Source organism: Heteronotia binoei, chromosome 3, assembly GCF_032191835.1.
Source record: "Heteronotia binoei isolate CCM8104 ecotype False Entrance Well chromosome 3, APGP_CSIRO_Hbin_v1, whole genome shotgun sequence".
Taxonomy (NCBI): Eukaryota; Metazoa; Chordata; class Lepidosauria; order Squamata; family Gekkonidae; genus Heteronotia; species Heteronotia binoei.
The window spans coordinates 18,555,227-18,570,081 of record NC_083225.1 but is presented as its reverse complement, the minus strand read 5'-3'; the positions used below and the strand labels follow the sequence as shown (position 1 = coordinate 18,570,081).

The window sequence follows — 14,855 nt, the reverse complement described above, 5'->3', positions numbered from 1 at the left end:
GTGTTGGACTGGATGGGCCATTGGCCTGATCCAGCATGGTTTCTCTTATGTGACACAGAGTGTTGGACTGGATGGGCCCTTGGCCTGATCCAACATGGCTTCTCTTATGTGTTTATGTGACGCAGAGTGTTGGACTGGATGGGCCCTTGGCCTGATCCAACATGGCTTTTCTTATGTTCTTATGTGACGCAGAGTGTTGGACTGGATGGGCCCTTGGCCTGATCCAACATGGCTTCTCTTATGTGACAAAGAGTGTTGGACTGGATGGGCCCTTGGCCTGATCCAACATGGCTCCTCTTATGTGTTTATGTGACGCAGAGTGTTGGACTGGATGGGCCCTTGGCCTGATCCAACATGGCTTTTCTTATGTTCTTATGTGACGCAGAGTGTTGGACTGGATGGGCCCTTGGCCTGATCCAACATGGCTTCTCTTATGTGTTTATGTGACGCAGAGTGTTGGACTGGATGGGCCATTGGCCTGATCCAACATGGCTTTTCTTATGTTCTTATGTGATGCAGAGTGTTGGACTGGATGGGCCATTGGCCTGATCCAACATGGCGTCTCTTATGTTCTTATGTGACGCAGAGTGTTGGACTGGATGGGCCCTTGGCCTGATCCAACATGGCTTTTCTTATGTTCTTATGGGACACAGAGTATTGGACTGGATGGGCCATTGGCCTGATCCAACATGGCATCTCTTATGTTCTTATGTGACGCAGAGTGTTGGACTGGATGGGCCATTGGCCTGATCCAACATGGTTTCTCTTTTGTTCTTATGAGACACAGAGTGTTGTACTGGATGGGCCATCGGCCTCATCCAACATGGTGTTTCTTATGTTCTTATGTGACACAGAGTGTTGGACTGGATGGGTCCTTGGCCTGATCCAACATGGCGTCTCTTATGTTCTTATGTGACACAGAGTGTTGGACTGGATGGGCCATTGGCCTGATCCAACATGGTGTCTCTTATGTTCTTATGTGTCACAGAGTGTTGGACTGGATGGGCCATTGGCCTGATCCAACATGGCTTTTCTTATGTTCTTATGTGACGCAGAGTGTTGGACTGGATGGGCCCTTGGCCTGATCCAACATGGCTTCTCTTATGTTCTTAAGGCAGATTTGTGAGTGAGGAGTGTGGGAAGTGAAACAGTGACACCTCATTCAGAAGTTACTATTATTCATTGAAGAATTAAACTATAAACTTCTTGAAACCAATACACTTATTGTACAAATGAAGGGTTACTTACCTTCAGCAGACTTGTTGCAGCTTCTCTCAACACCCCAACAGAGAAGAAGTAACAGGAAATATCAGATGACACTCAGAGTTAATATCTGGTCCATTCCACATGGATCACAGAAGAAGAGATGTCCAGATTGTTCACAGCAGGAAGTGTCACATGAATCATGGCAGTTTGGAGATAGATGGAAGGCCAGCTAAACTGTATTCTTCCTTGAAGCACCTGAGTCAGGAAATGGCAATGGGTGAAGGAATGTGGCATCTCTATTTTAAAAGGACCAAGCAGTAGGGGAAGTGAAAGACCTCTGCCTGAGACCCTGGAGAGCTGCTGACCTTGATGGACCAAGGGATTCAAAATCAGGTAGGGCTTTCTTTTTCCCCCTGGAAAAAGAGGTACCAGAATTCTCAAGAGGGAAATTAAGAAGAAACATATGGGTGCCCCTCATGAACTTTTAAACGTTTTTTTGAGAATTTTGTTTACACTAAGAGGTTCTGGAACTCAGTTCTGCCATGATCCTCCAGGAAAAAAAGCCCTATGGATTTAGGTGTGTTCAGTGTTGAGGAGTGCCCTCTTAGTAATGGAGCTTGTCATGGAGACACTAATAAAGCAACACAATCCAAACAAATACAGTAGACTTGAATCCTATTATATGACTGCTAGATAATCTCTTCTGTGGAATGGAGTGCCTCTTGTGGTAGCACTTCTGCTTGTCCAAGAGTCTGCTCCGGTGGGGAAGCCTCCATGAGCCACCCTGCGCCTGCTCTGGTGGGGAGGGCAGGATATAAATCCAATAAATCTAAACCATGATCCATGGCTTCCAATGAACTTTGTGCACACGATAGCATTAGTGAAAGAGAAAGTGTGCTGCACTGCAGCAACGATGTAGCTCACACAGAACTTCTTCATTGGATCTGAGCCAGCATCTATCCTTCCAAGACTGTCCTCCATGTTTCTTTACTGTCTACCCAGCAAATAAAGCCACACGAAACCAGAATATTCAAACTGGCAGCTTTGTTTTATGGGATTAAAAAATTGGCTTTGGCTACGCTTTTCACTGAAGTGAGAATGTATGTTCCAAATATAATGTTTCACAGGAAACTTGTTTTTAATTGATCAATTCAAAAAAGCCGTTAAGTGGAAAACAGAAAATGTACTCTGGATTGGCACTCTTGTTTTGTCGAACAAAAACATGACACGAGCCACCAATCAAGACAATAATATCCACCATATTGTACTCCATTAATATCGTTGGGTTTGATTTTGTGGTATTGTACCTGAGGTAATAATAATAATAATTAGTTACCAGAAAATGATCAAAGGCTTTAGAAAAACAAGTGCCCAGCTCCCCTCCCTTTCTTAGGCCTATCAACGGAAGCCTGTTTAATGACACCATTCTTTCCTGTTGTTCAGAACAGATTGACATGCTGCTTTCTGTTTCAGTAATGCAACAATAATATAGCAAATAATGAAACTCATTAATCCCATGAGTCAATATGAATTGGGAAACAGGTATATGGCCGCTGCCTAGATTCACAAGCGGGTTCCCTCCCGTCTCAGATGTATCAAGCAGAATGAATTATTTAAAACCAAACATCCAGAGTGCAATACAAAATGAAATACCAGAGATGAAACCTCTTGATACAATCTTTACAAGAATTTCCATACATTCAGACTAGAGAAGACATGAGCAGAAAGTTTTATGTAGCAGCATATAACAGACTTGGAATAAATATATTATTTTTTAAAAACTTATTTTTAAATTATACTCAGCAATACTTTCCCCAAATTCTGTATCAGAGCTATGAAGACCCCACATTTCTTTCCCTGCCCCCTTTTGATTCCTTCTTCTCTGCGTTTCAGGTCCTGTAGGCAAGTAGGCTTGCCAATTCCCAGGTCCCAGCGGGGGTTCTTCTGCTTTCCCAGTCTCCTTCCTGCTCCCAGTCAGCTGGTTGGCGGGGGAAAGCCCTGCCCCCAAAGCCACCATGTGATTTTTTTCACCCTCAGGAGGCTCCAGTCTCCGATTGGAAAGGCTTCCTCTTGAGATGGGGTGTCTGTGTTACTTGGAAGAAGTTGGCTGCAACTCGTGAGTAGAGAGACCAATCCCTCACTTCAGAGTCGCCAGAAAATGGGGGGAGGGGGAGAGGGGAGGAAAGTCTGCTGAGATCGATTCTTGTAGGGTATAATGGGGAATTGATCTGGAGGTTTCGGGGGCTCTGGGGGAACTGCTTTTTGAGGTAGAGGCACCAAATTTTCAGTATAGTATCTAGTGCCTCTCCCCAAAGTATTTCCCAAGTTTCAAAATGATTGGACCAGGGGGTCCAATTCTATGAGCCCCAAAAGAAGGTGCCCCTACCCTTCATTATTTCCTATGGAAGTAAGACATTTAAAAAGGTGTGCTGTCCCTTTAAATGTGATGGCCAGAACTCCCTTGGAGTTCAATGATGCTTGTCACACCCTTGTTCCTGGATCCACCCCAATGTCTCCTGGCTCCACCCCCAAAGTCCCCAGATATTTCTTGAATTGGACTTGGCAGCCCTATAGGCAAGTAACACTAGCATGAATCTCTTTCCTTCCCTTATTAATAAAATACAGTAGGGCTTTGAAAATAGGTTTCAGTAGTTATGAAAATAGGTAATATGAATTTCTGCTGTTGAGCCTAGTCATGTTTTTCAAGGATTGTTCCTCCTCTCACTTCTCTTGATTCCTACTCCCAGGTTATTTTAATCCAAACAAAAGCTCTATCTCCGCATTAAAATGGAAATCAACCTTCTGCCTAAAAATAGGTAGTTTGGAACTGATCCTAATACACACCTGCCCCTTAGGAATGGATTGGGACCAATATAGCCAGATAGTTTTATTTGGAAGCCTTAACTGAATGTGTGGAGGTTGAGGGTTCCCCCACCACTCACCAGTTCCTTTTTTTTCCAGTCAGCAATACTGGTAACACTTGTTTTAAGAATACAACATTTTACATAGAAGCCTGGACAACCCAGGACAAAGTGGTCCAGGTTGTGTAGTGAGTAGTTACTCTTAATTTACACAGGACATAATCTAGGGCATTCTGGGGAAGTTGAAGATATTTGAACTATGAATTGCAATTGCAAGAGTCTTCCTTTATGATGATTATAATTTTTGTTTGTTGGAAAACTAACAAAAGAGAATGCTTACATCTGCCATGTGCAGACAGAATCTGCCCACTAAGAAGCCGGGCAAATTATTCCTTGTCTTCCTTTTCTTCCTCCAGTTTCTCCACCAAAGCCATGGCTGAGGTGCTCTCATTGCTGCTGGTGGTACCAGTCCCAGACCTGCTGCTCTCCTTTTTTATGCTCCTCCTTCCATTTCTTCCATGTCTGTTACAAAACCAGATTTTAATTGGCCTCTTGATTCGGGGAGGGACGGTGGCTCAGTGGCAGAGCATCTGCTTGGGAAGCAGAAGGTCCCAGGTTCAATCCCTGGCATCTCCAACTAAAAAGGGTCCAGACAAGTAGGAGTGAAAAACCTCAGCTGGAGACCCTGGAGAGCCACTAAAGGGGAGGGAAGGTGGATCAGTGGTAGAGCATCTGCTTGGGAAACAGAAGGTCCCAGGTTCAATCCCTGGCATCTCCAAAAAAGGGTCCAGGCAAATAGGTGTGAAAAACCTCAGCTTGAGACCCTGGAGAGCCGCTGCCAGCCTGAGAAGACAATACTGACTTTGATGGACCCAGGGTCTGATTCAGTAGAAGGCAGATTCATATGTTCATCCTCTATATGACAGCCCTTCAAGTACTTGAAGATGGTGAAGTTTTGGGGAGGGAGGGTGGCTCAGGGGCAGAGCATCTGCTTGGGAAGCAGAAGGTCCCAGGTTCAGTCCCCAGCATCTCCAAAAAAGGGTCCAGGCAAATAGGTGTGAAAAACCTCAGCTTGAGACCCTGGAGAGCTGCTGCCAGTCTGAGAAGACAATATTGACTTTGATGGACCAAGTGTCTGATTCAGTATGAGGCAGCTTCATATGTTCATATGTTCAGACACTGAGCATGGGCGATCCCTACCTTCTGCCAGTGGATCAGAGAGTGGCTGAAGTGAAACTCCTCCAGCTCCAGGGTCTGGAAATAGGTGTATGTCTGATGCCCTCACTTCCTCTCTGACCCCATCCATGGATATAGCTGGAAATCACTCTCATCCTGGCTGTGCGGGTTACCTTCCTCCACTTTCTCACGGTTGGATTTGGGTACGTCATTGCAGAGGACGGACATGTTTTGATCAAAAGAGGAACAATGAAGGTTGTAGGCATCTGAGCCCAGGCTGTATCTGGAAGACAATGGACTCTGATATATGGTACTATTCACATGGTACAAGCTGAGCATGGAGGAGGTGAACGCACTAGAGCCTGGTCATAGCTGCCTATCTGGGAGTTGGTAGAAAAGGAGCAAGATGAAGGCTCTGCATGTTGGAGCAGCCCCTGTTCTATATTTGCTAAAAAAAGAAGAAGTGTTCACATAATATGAAAAAGCTTATAATTTTGACCAGGGATTTGTTGCACAGTAGACTTCATTGTCAGTTTTATGAGATAGCATGATGTATGATAACCTTACACGTCCAGATTTACACCAACGCCCATTTTCTTTCGGATGCCGATATTAATGGAATTTCGGAAGAATTTTTTTGATTTGCATTGGTAGCTGGCAAAAAGAGAGAGAGTTTGATATAAACCCCGCAGCTGGTTTTCGAGGACCAGCTTAGTCAATTACAAGGAAAAAAAACCCCTCTGTTCAAATTTTAAATGACGAGAGGAAAGGAAAGGCAAAACTGGGAAAACAAATTCTTCCTTTCCTTCTGCTTAAGGTAATGGCCATATAAGCGAGCAGTGATAGATAGATACAGGGGTGGAATTCTAGCAAGGAGATCCTTTGCATATTAGGCCACGCACCCCTGATGTAGCCAATCCTCCAAGAGCTTACAAGGCTCCTTTCTGTAAGCTCTTGGAGGATTGGCTACATCAGAGGTGTGTGGAGTTTCTGCCAGAAGGAGTTCCTGCTAGAATTCCACCCCTAGATAGATAGATAGATAGATAGATAGATAGATAGATAGATAGATAGACAGACAGACAGACAGACAGACAGACAGACAGACAGACAGACAGACAGACAGAATTCTTCCTTTGTAAGACAGCTTTGAAACATGGCCTCTTAGTCAAGGAAGCTTGTATATAGGGTGACCAACATCCCGGTGGAGGCTGTTGATCTTCCAGGAGACAGAGATTAGTTCCCCTGGAGAAAACGGCCATTTTGGAAAGTCAACTCTAAGGCAATATACCCTGCTGAAGTCCCTCCCTTCCCCAAACCCTGCCCTTCTCAGGGTGCACTCCACCAAATCTCCCAGCCTGGAGCTGGCATCCCGACTTGTACAGGAGGTCAGCTAACACTGCCACCCTCTGCACCCATGGAATTCGCTTTGATCAGAGGGGGACTTACTTTTTTGGGAACCAAATAAGACTGAGTTACATTTCATTTCCCCTGGAGTGCAACCAGAGTTCCCAACACTGCCTTGGCAAATGCTGGAGACTTTGGAAGTGGCATCTTGGGACAGTGGAGTTTAGAGATAACATGATATCATGTGGAGGCCATCCCCCCCCCTATCCTCAATTCCTTGTGGTTAGGACACAATCCCCCCCCCACACACACAGAGGACATGTGGGTAAATGGAAGCCAGTTTGGTGTAGTGGTTAAGTGTGCGGACTCTTATCTGGGAGAACCGGGTTTGATTCCCCACTCCCCCACGTGCAGCTGCTGGAATGGCCTTGGTTCAGCCATAGCTCTCGCAGAGGTTGTCCTTGAAAGGGCAGCTTCTGGAAGAGTTCTCTCAGCCCCACCTACCTCACAGGGTGTCTGTTGTGGGGGAGGAAGATAAAGGAGATTGTAAGCCTCTCTGAGTCTCTGATTCCGAGAGAAGGGTGGGGTATAAATCTGCAATTCTTCTTCTTCTTAAGGACACTGTGGGTGCGGTCACATGTACCATTAAAAGCGAGTGTGTAGCGCTCAAATCTGAACCACTGAATATTGATTCGATGCAGGGCAGTTCAGACGAGCATCCAAGAATGCGATTCATTCTGTTGTTGCGCGATCAGACATTCAATACTATCACGCTCTTTTCTTGGAGCATGCGTGATGAGGTGGTGATTTCTGGGAGAGGGGGGGGGGTCCATTGAACATGCGCCCAACTGTTTGGAGCTGGGAAATCAAATGTTGCTTCAGAGGTAGGGGTGAAGGGGGAAAGTTTCTGGAATTAACGTTGCCGATTCAAACCAAGGAACTGCCAGGAATTACTTTTTTAGAAATTGGCACTGACAATGATATCTGGAAATCCTCCACATTGAAAAAAAAAAGATTTTTTTTTCCTGTTCTGAATAGTGGGTAACGTTTCCCCCCCTTCGATCCTGTGCTGATTGGAGAAGCAGAAGCGTCACCTCAGATTCCCGGATGATCTGGCAATGCGCATGTCTGCTGGGGCTTTTTTTTTTAAAAAAGGTGGGAGGCAGTATCGCACGTGAGCTGTCCAAACATGAAAAAGCTGATCTTGTGCCACTGTTTTGAAAAAGGGCCGGACTTTCTGTGCTGTCAAATTAATGCGCCATTCAGGCGTAGCAAGCCAGGATGACCCTGGATGACGCTCGATTGCCAGATGTGGATGCCTGAACGAATACATTTAATCCGTCAGCCAGACGGAGCTGTGTCGCCACTAATGGTACGTCTGACTGCACCCTGTGGGGACAATAATGGCACTCTGAACACTTGCAATTGGGTGTACATACAAAAGGCATCACACAGAGATACTTTTATCACCGTTAAACCCAAAGTGGGGTAGCTTTGTTGGCAAGATATACATACCTGTCACTTGTGACAAGTTTGGAGAGTGTTTTGATAAAAATATTAAAAGCCTTGCACTTGAATGAGTGGTTTCGCCTATACATAGGTGAGCTAAATGCCCCTCCTCATAAGTAAACTTTATGATTATTTTTAAACAACAGTCTGGTTCTTGTGTACACCTGCTCTGGGAACCCACGAGGTTAGTCTTGGCTTCTTTGATAACAAGAAATGACACCCAAGGAAGATTTTGATCTGACTGACACAGGTTTGGAGGGAAAGGAGGCATTTCCAGTTTCATGTGCTATCACTGTGATCAGAATTGGCTTTCACTTTCTCTAATCTTTCAGGTTTCACTCTTGTTCAAGGCTAATAGTGAAAAAAAAAACTTACTGTCCTCAGATTGACCCTCCAAAGGTTGCAAAAAGGGCTTTAAAAATACAGCACGAAGATTGCCATAGAATTTACAGTACAGAAGAACATGGTGGCTGAGGCTGATGGGAGTTGTAGGCAAAAAAACATCTGGAGAGCTACCACTGGCCACCCCTGGCCTACTACTCCCATTAGCTCAAGGCAGCATGGCCAATGGCTGGGGCTGATGGGAGTTGTAGGCAAAAACATCTGGAGAGCTACCGTTGGCCACCCCTGCTCTATCTCATTCATCCCACATGGGCACAGCCTATCTAAATATGGAACTTTCTTAAATCTCCCATATAACACTGTAGATGGGAGAATGTATATTTATCTTGTCTGACCGATCCTTACCTCCGTATGGTGTGTATGTTAGCTCATTTTAACTTTCTCTCCGTTTATATTGTGTGGAGAGAGACAGATTCCCCCCCCTTTTTTTTTACACATAGTGAATGATGAAGCATGAGTTCCTCCCCTAAGAGCTATGAGTTACCAAAGCTGATGGAGGTGAGTCTGGCCATCCAGATAGCCCTTGGACCAGGCAGCTAGGCCAGGGGTAGGGAACAGTGGCTCTCCAGATGTTTTTTGCCTACAACTCCCATCAGCCCCAGCCAGCATGGCCAATGGCTGGGGCTGATGGGAGTTGTAGGCAAAAAAACACAAACATTTGGAGAACCACTGTTCCCTACCCCTGAGCTTGACTAAAGTGCCTTTGTACTACCAATTGACCATCAAATGATGATGCTGTGTTGGAAGTTGTCTATTCTCAAATTGATTTATGAGTTCTTTATGCAAAAAACCCCCAATGCTTGGATGTTCAGCTGGTATCAGAACAACACTAAGGCAAGTACCCAAAAAAGCTGGCAAGCATTGGACCAGGGTGCTGCACTGCAGTCACTCCTGCAGTCATTTTTGTCCCATGCAGGTATGTCCCAGCATATAGTACGACAATCACAAGAACTGAGAAAAAGCAAAACCTGGTGTTGCCATGCTTGCTGATCATCATGGTGTCTGCAAGTCGGTGTGTGGTGAATTGTATCAGAGTCCAGAAGTGATGTCACTTCTGGGTGGCACTCTATGAATTCCCCAAATCTCTGTGGTAAAGACTATAGAGATTTCAGGGGGATTCTTCGAGTGTTTGTCATTTCTGGATTTGAATGCAATCCCGCCTCCCTTTCTCCTATTCAGTGCCTTTTAGACATGTGAAAAAGCAGACTGTGCCCAGGAAACAGTAAGACATGGACGTTCAGAGTACACAGGAAGCATGAAGGATGGAGTCTTACAATAAAATCACCTTTCTGTTCTGAAGGGCTGAATGTCCTCTGCACTGGCAAACAAGTTAATGTATCACGCTAGCACCATTTGCTAAACTAAACTCTGATGGCAAGGACCAAAGTTTCAATATATTTCTTTCTAAAGAATACACACACACCTTAAATCCCTTTGTTTGTTTTTTCTAAATTACACTGCATATATTATTGATATGAAGGATTTAAAAATGCATTAAAATTGAAACACCTGCTTTAATAGCTGTTGCTTCTTGGACACTGCCCTGCATTACTGCAATCGATTTCCACATCACTTTTATGCACCTGCAGTAGGGCTTCCATACATGAAATACAGAGATCTGTGGAAAGGACAGAGCATTGGCTCCAAGCATGAGACAGCAGATAGACATAAGGGGACATAAGGCTCAGTCTCTCTCTTTTTTTTTCAAGGAACTCCTCAGTTTCTAGGGCGTCAATTCTAGTCATCAATAAAGTTACAGTGGAGCTAGAGTTACCAAAATTGTTGAGTAAAATCCACCCTGTCTTTCATTGCAATCTATTATGCCGGGATCCTGAACTGCTTCTCAGAAGGGGAGCAGGCTGGAACTTCTGTTCAGGGTAGTGGAAGGCAATCTAATGCCCACTGCCTACTTTTCTGAATCAGAGATCAGTCCAAGATATGTACAGGAAACTTTGAGGAGATTTACCTTAGCTAAAAGGGAGTCCCGGGGGGGGGGGGGGGGGCTCCTTTGAGGGGTCTCCGGAGATGAGTTGCATTTTCATCATCTGCAGAAGTTTCCAGAGTCATTTATTTGACATAAGCTCGACAGGATCCTAATCTTCTTTGATATTGCTAAACATCTAAAGCTATACAAGACCAGTGAAGCAGGAAGTTGCGACCGCCATTTTGGAAAAAATAAAAACTTTAAAAATTAATATCTGAGCCCAGTAGGCTCCAAGGACAGCAAAATTAGGCTTATTGGAAAGAGCAAGTCTCACTCTTTTGAATCTGATAGTTGAAATTTAATTTGGTGAGGTCAAGCAAACTTGTGCAAGGACTGCTTCACTGGAGAAAATGCAGGACCAATTAGATGCAATAGAAGCCAGGATAATGAAAGGGATGAAAGACATGATAACTGCTTCCAAAAAAGAAATTAGAAAAGATATTGAAGAGCTAAAAAAAGATATAGAGGATCTCAGAAATGAGACTGTGGTGACATCAAAAAAAAGTCACCACAGTGGAAGGGAGAGTGAAAGTACATGATTCCATCTTGTTAAAAATACAAGAAAAAGTGGCAATTCATGACTGCAAATTGATGGAGACCCAGATATGTCTGAAAGGAGTACCTGAGGATGAAGAAACTGATTTGAAAGAATATATAATAAAAATAATTGCAGAATTTTTAGAGTAAGATCCTGAAGGGACTAGAAACATGTATGACTATATGTATAGAGTGAAGTCACTATATGCCCCCCCCCCCAAAAAAAAAAAATCTACCAAGAGATGTGGTTATAAGATATATGACAAAAGAAATGGTGGGAAAAATCATGAATAAAAACTTTGAAAAGACATTGATAGTGGGAGGCAGCAGAGTAAGAATTATGAAGGAGTTGCCAAGACAAGTGATAAATGACAGAAGAGCATATAAGAAATTGACAGAAAAATTACGGGACAATGAAATGAGGTATAGATCGATAATACTTGAAGGTTTGAGCTCTGAGCTACAAGGAAAAAGGATTACAATTACAAGCACACAGGAACTGTGTGGATTTTATGATGAACATAAAGAATTTGCACCATGATGGATTACAAATTATTATCTTGGAATGTAAATGGACTAAATGCACTACAAAAAAGAAAGGCAACATTTCATTGGATTAAAAAGCAAAATTGTAATATAGTTTGTTTACAAGAAGTACATATCAAACAAAAGGATTACAAATTTTATGGAATAAGCAATTGGGACTAGAATTTCATTCATTGGCTGAACAGAAGAAAAGGGGAGTGATTTTTTATATTAAACAAGAATTGGACCCAAAATTAGTGTTTAAAGATAAAGATGAAAGATTTGTAGTGGTAGAAATAATATAAAATGCAAAAAAAACAACAACAACACGTTGCTACTGGGACTGTATGCACCAAATGGAGCAAAGGATGCTTTTTAAAAAGACATTATACAACAATTTGATGAAGTAACATATGATCAAGTTTTGATAATGGGGGACTTTAACGGAACAATTAAGAACACACTGGATAGCTCTGGGGGGAAAAAATAATAAGGAAGAAAAATTGCCAAAGTATTTTTTTGAATTGGTCAAACAAGAAAATTTGGAGGATATATGGAGGAAATGTAATCCTGCAGTGTAAGACTATACCTTTTTTTCAGCAAGACATAAAACTTTTTCCAGAATTGACATGTTGTGGGATACTAAAGATTTAGGCCTTAGAGTAAAGAAAATAGATATTTTACCTAAAATAGGGGCTGATCATAACCCAATAATGTGGATTACAAAATTGTCTAAAAAGTTGAGAAGATGGAGATTGAATGAAGATTTACTACAGAATAAAGAAATAGTGACATCTCTAGAAAATGAAACTAAAGCTTTCTTCCGAATAAACGATAAAGAAGATATAGAATTTCAGATGGTGTGGGATACTTATAAAGCAGTAATGAGAGGAATACTGATTACATTGAATAATAAAGACAAGAGGGCAAAAGAAAAACAGATGCTGGACATTCAAAATGAAATAAAGAAAAAAGAAGGGGAACTGAGAAAAAGGCCAGGGAAAAAGAAAATTTTGAGGGAGATTACAGTATTACAAACACAAATGAGACATTTGTTAAATAAAGAACTGGAATGGAATGAAAAGATTGCAGCAGAAATCTTTTGAGGGAGCAAATAAACCTGGGAAATATTTGATCTGGCAACTGAAGAAAAAGAGAGAAAGTAAAATTATTAATAAAATTGTGGTGGAGGGAAGAGAGGTGGTAGATCAAGAAGGAACAAAAAGAGAATTCTTTAAGTATTATGCCAAATTATTCAAGGGTGTTAAAATAAAGAAAGAAAAGATGGAAGTATATTTACAAAAGATTAAAATAGCACCCTTAACAGAAAATATGGGGTAAGTGTTGAATGATCCAATTGAAAAAATAGAAATTGAAGCAGCAATTAATGCAATGAAAAATGGAAAAGCACCTGGACCAGATGGATATACAGCTAAATTTTTTAAAACCTTCAAAGAGGAGTTAATACCGAAACTTCAGGAATCGATTAACATGATAAGAAGAAAAGGGAAAATACCAAATACATGGAAGGAAGCTGTTATTTCATTGATTCCAAAGGAAGATAGAGATGTCACGAATGTAAAAAATTATAGACCAATCTCACTATTAAATAATGACTATAAAATATACACAAGAATCTTGGCAGAATGGCTTAAACATTTGACAAATTTTATAAAGGAAGATCAAGCGGGGGTTTTCCTCAAAAGGCAAATAAGAGACAATATTAGAACTGTTGTAAATATTGTAGAATATTATGAAAGACATCCAGAAAAGGAAGCAGCATTATTCTTTGTGGATGCAGAGAAAGCATTTGATAATTTAAATTGGAACTTTATGTTTGCAGTAATGGAGAAAATGGAGTTGGTGGAAAACTTTTTAAGGATGATAAAAGCAATATATGCTAAACAACGTGCAAGGCTATGTATAAATGCAGATCTTACAGAAGACATGATAATTAGCAAAGGTACAAGATAAGGCTGTCCGCTTTTCCCACTGTTGTTTATGACTCTTGAAATTTTACTGATTCAAATCCAAGAAGATAAAGAAATAGAAGGATTAAAAGTAAAAGGATTTATTTACAAATATAGAGCATTTGCAGATGATATAATGTTTATAAATAAAAATCCTATACAAGTCACATCTTTGTTGTTAGCTAAAATACAAAAATATGGGGAATTGGTGGGACTTTGTATTAATAAAAATCAAAACTTCTATGTAAAAATATGCAAGTAAATAAGCAAAAGGAATTGCAGAGGCTAACGGGTTGTGAAGTTACCTCTAAGGTAAAATATTTGGGTGTGGAGATAACAATGAAGAATATTAATTTGTTCAAAAATACTTATGAGAAGCTATGGTGTAAAAGATATGTTAAAATGGAATAAACTTAATTTGTCATTGTGGGCAGAATAGCTGCAATTAAAATGAATATTCTACCAAGAATAATGTATTTGTTTCAAACTGTCCTGATTGTAAAAGACAGTGAACAATTTAATAGATGGCAAAGAAAAATTTCAGAGTTTGTGTGGGCTGGGAAGAAACCAAGGATTAAAATGAAAATTTTAACAGATGCAAAAGAGAGAGGCGGATTCCAATTACCAGATTTAAAATTATATCATGAAGCACTTTGTTTAGTGTGGATAAAAGAATGGATGATGCTGTTAAACAAAAAACTCTTAGCATTGGAAGGTCATGTAAATAAATTTGGCTGGCACGCTTATATGTATTATGGGGAAAAAGATGGATGGTTTTTTCTCTCACCATTATATAAGAAATAATTTGCTAAATACATGGATGAAATATAAGAAATATGGAGATGAGAGAAAACCGTTATGAATAGTGCCAGCAGAAGTAATAAAAATAACAGCTGAGACGGAGAAAGAAAAGTGGTTGTCATATAATCAACTATTAAAAATACAAAGTAACAAAATAGAATTGAAAACTGCTGAAGAGCTGAATAATAAATATGATTGGTTCCATGCAACAAATAAAGAGCTTGGTGGGTAATGATATTAAAATGGAAGGAATAAGAAAAGAGCAAACAGAAATGGAAAGAGTTCTGCTTGGAGACAATGAAAAATTAATTTCAAAACTATATAAATTACTTTTTAAAATGGTCTACGGAAGATGAAGTAGTGAAATCTCAAACAATTAAGTGGGCAATAAATGTAAATAAAGAAATACAGATGGAATCTTGGGAATATTTGTGGAAGAACTCTATGAAGCTTTTGACGTGTCATAGTATTAAAGAGAACTGTTTTAAAATGATGTATAGATGGTATATGACTCCTAAAAAGTTGGCAAAGATGAACAAT

General features: G+C 41.1%; 1 pseudogene; it reads right to left on the bottom strand.

Annotated features, from left to right (window-relative positions):
• Positions 1 to 5,231: 5,231 nt before the first annotated feature.
• LOC132569041 (homeobox protein Hox-A7-like) overlaps positions 5,232 to 14,855 on the bottom strand; it is a 51,946-nt pseudogene continuing 42,322 nt past the window's right edge.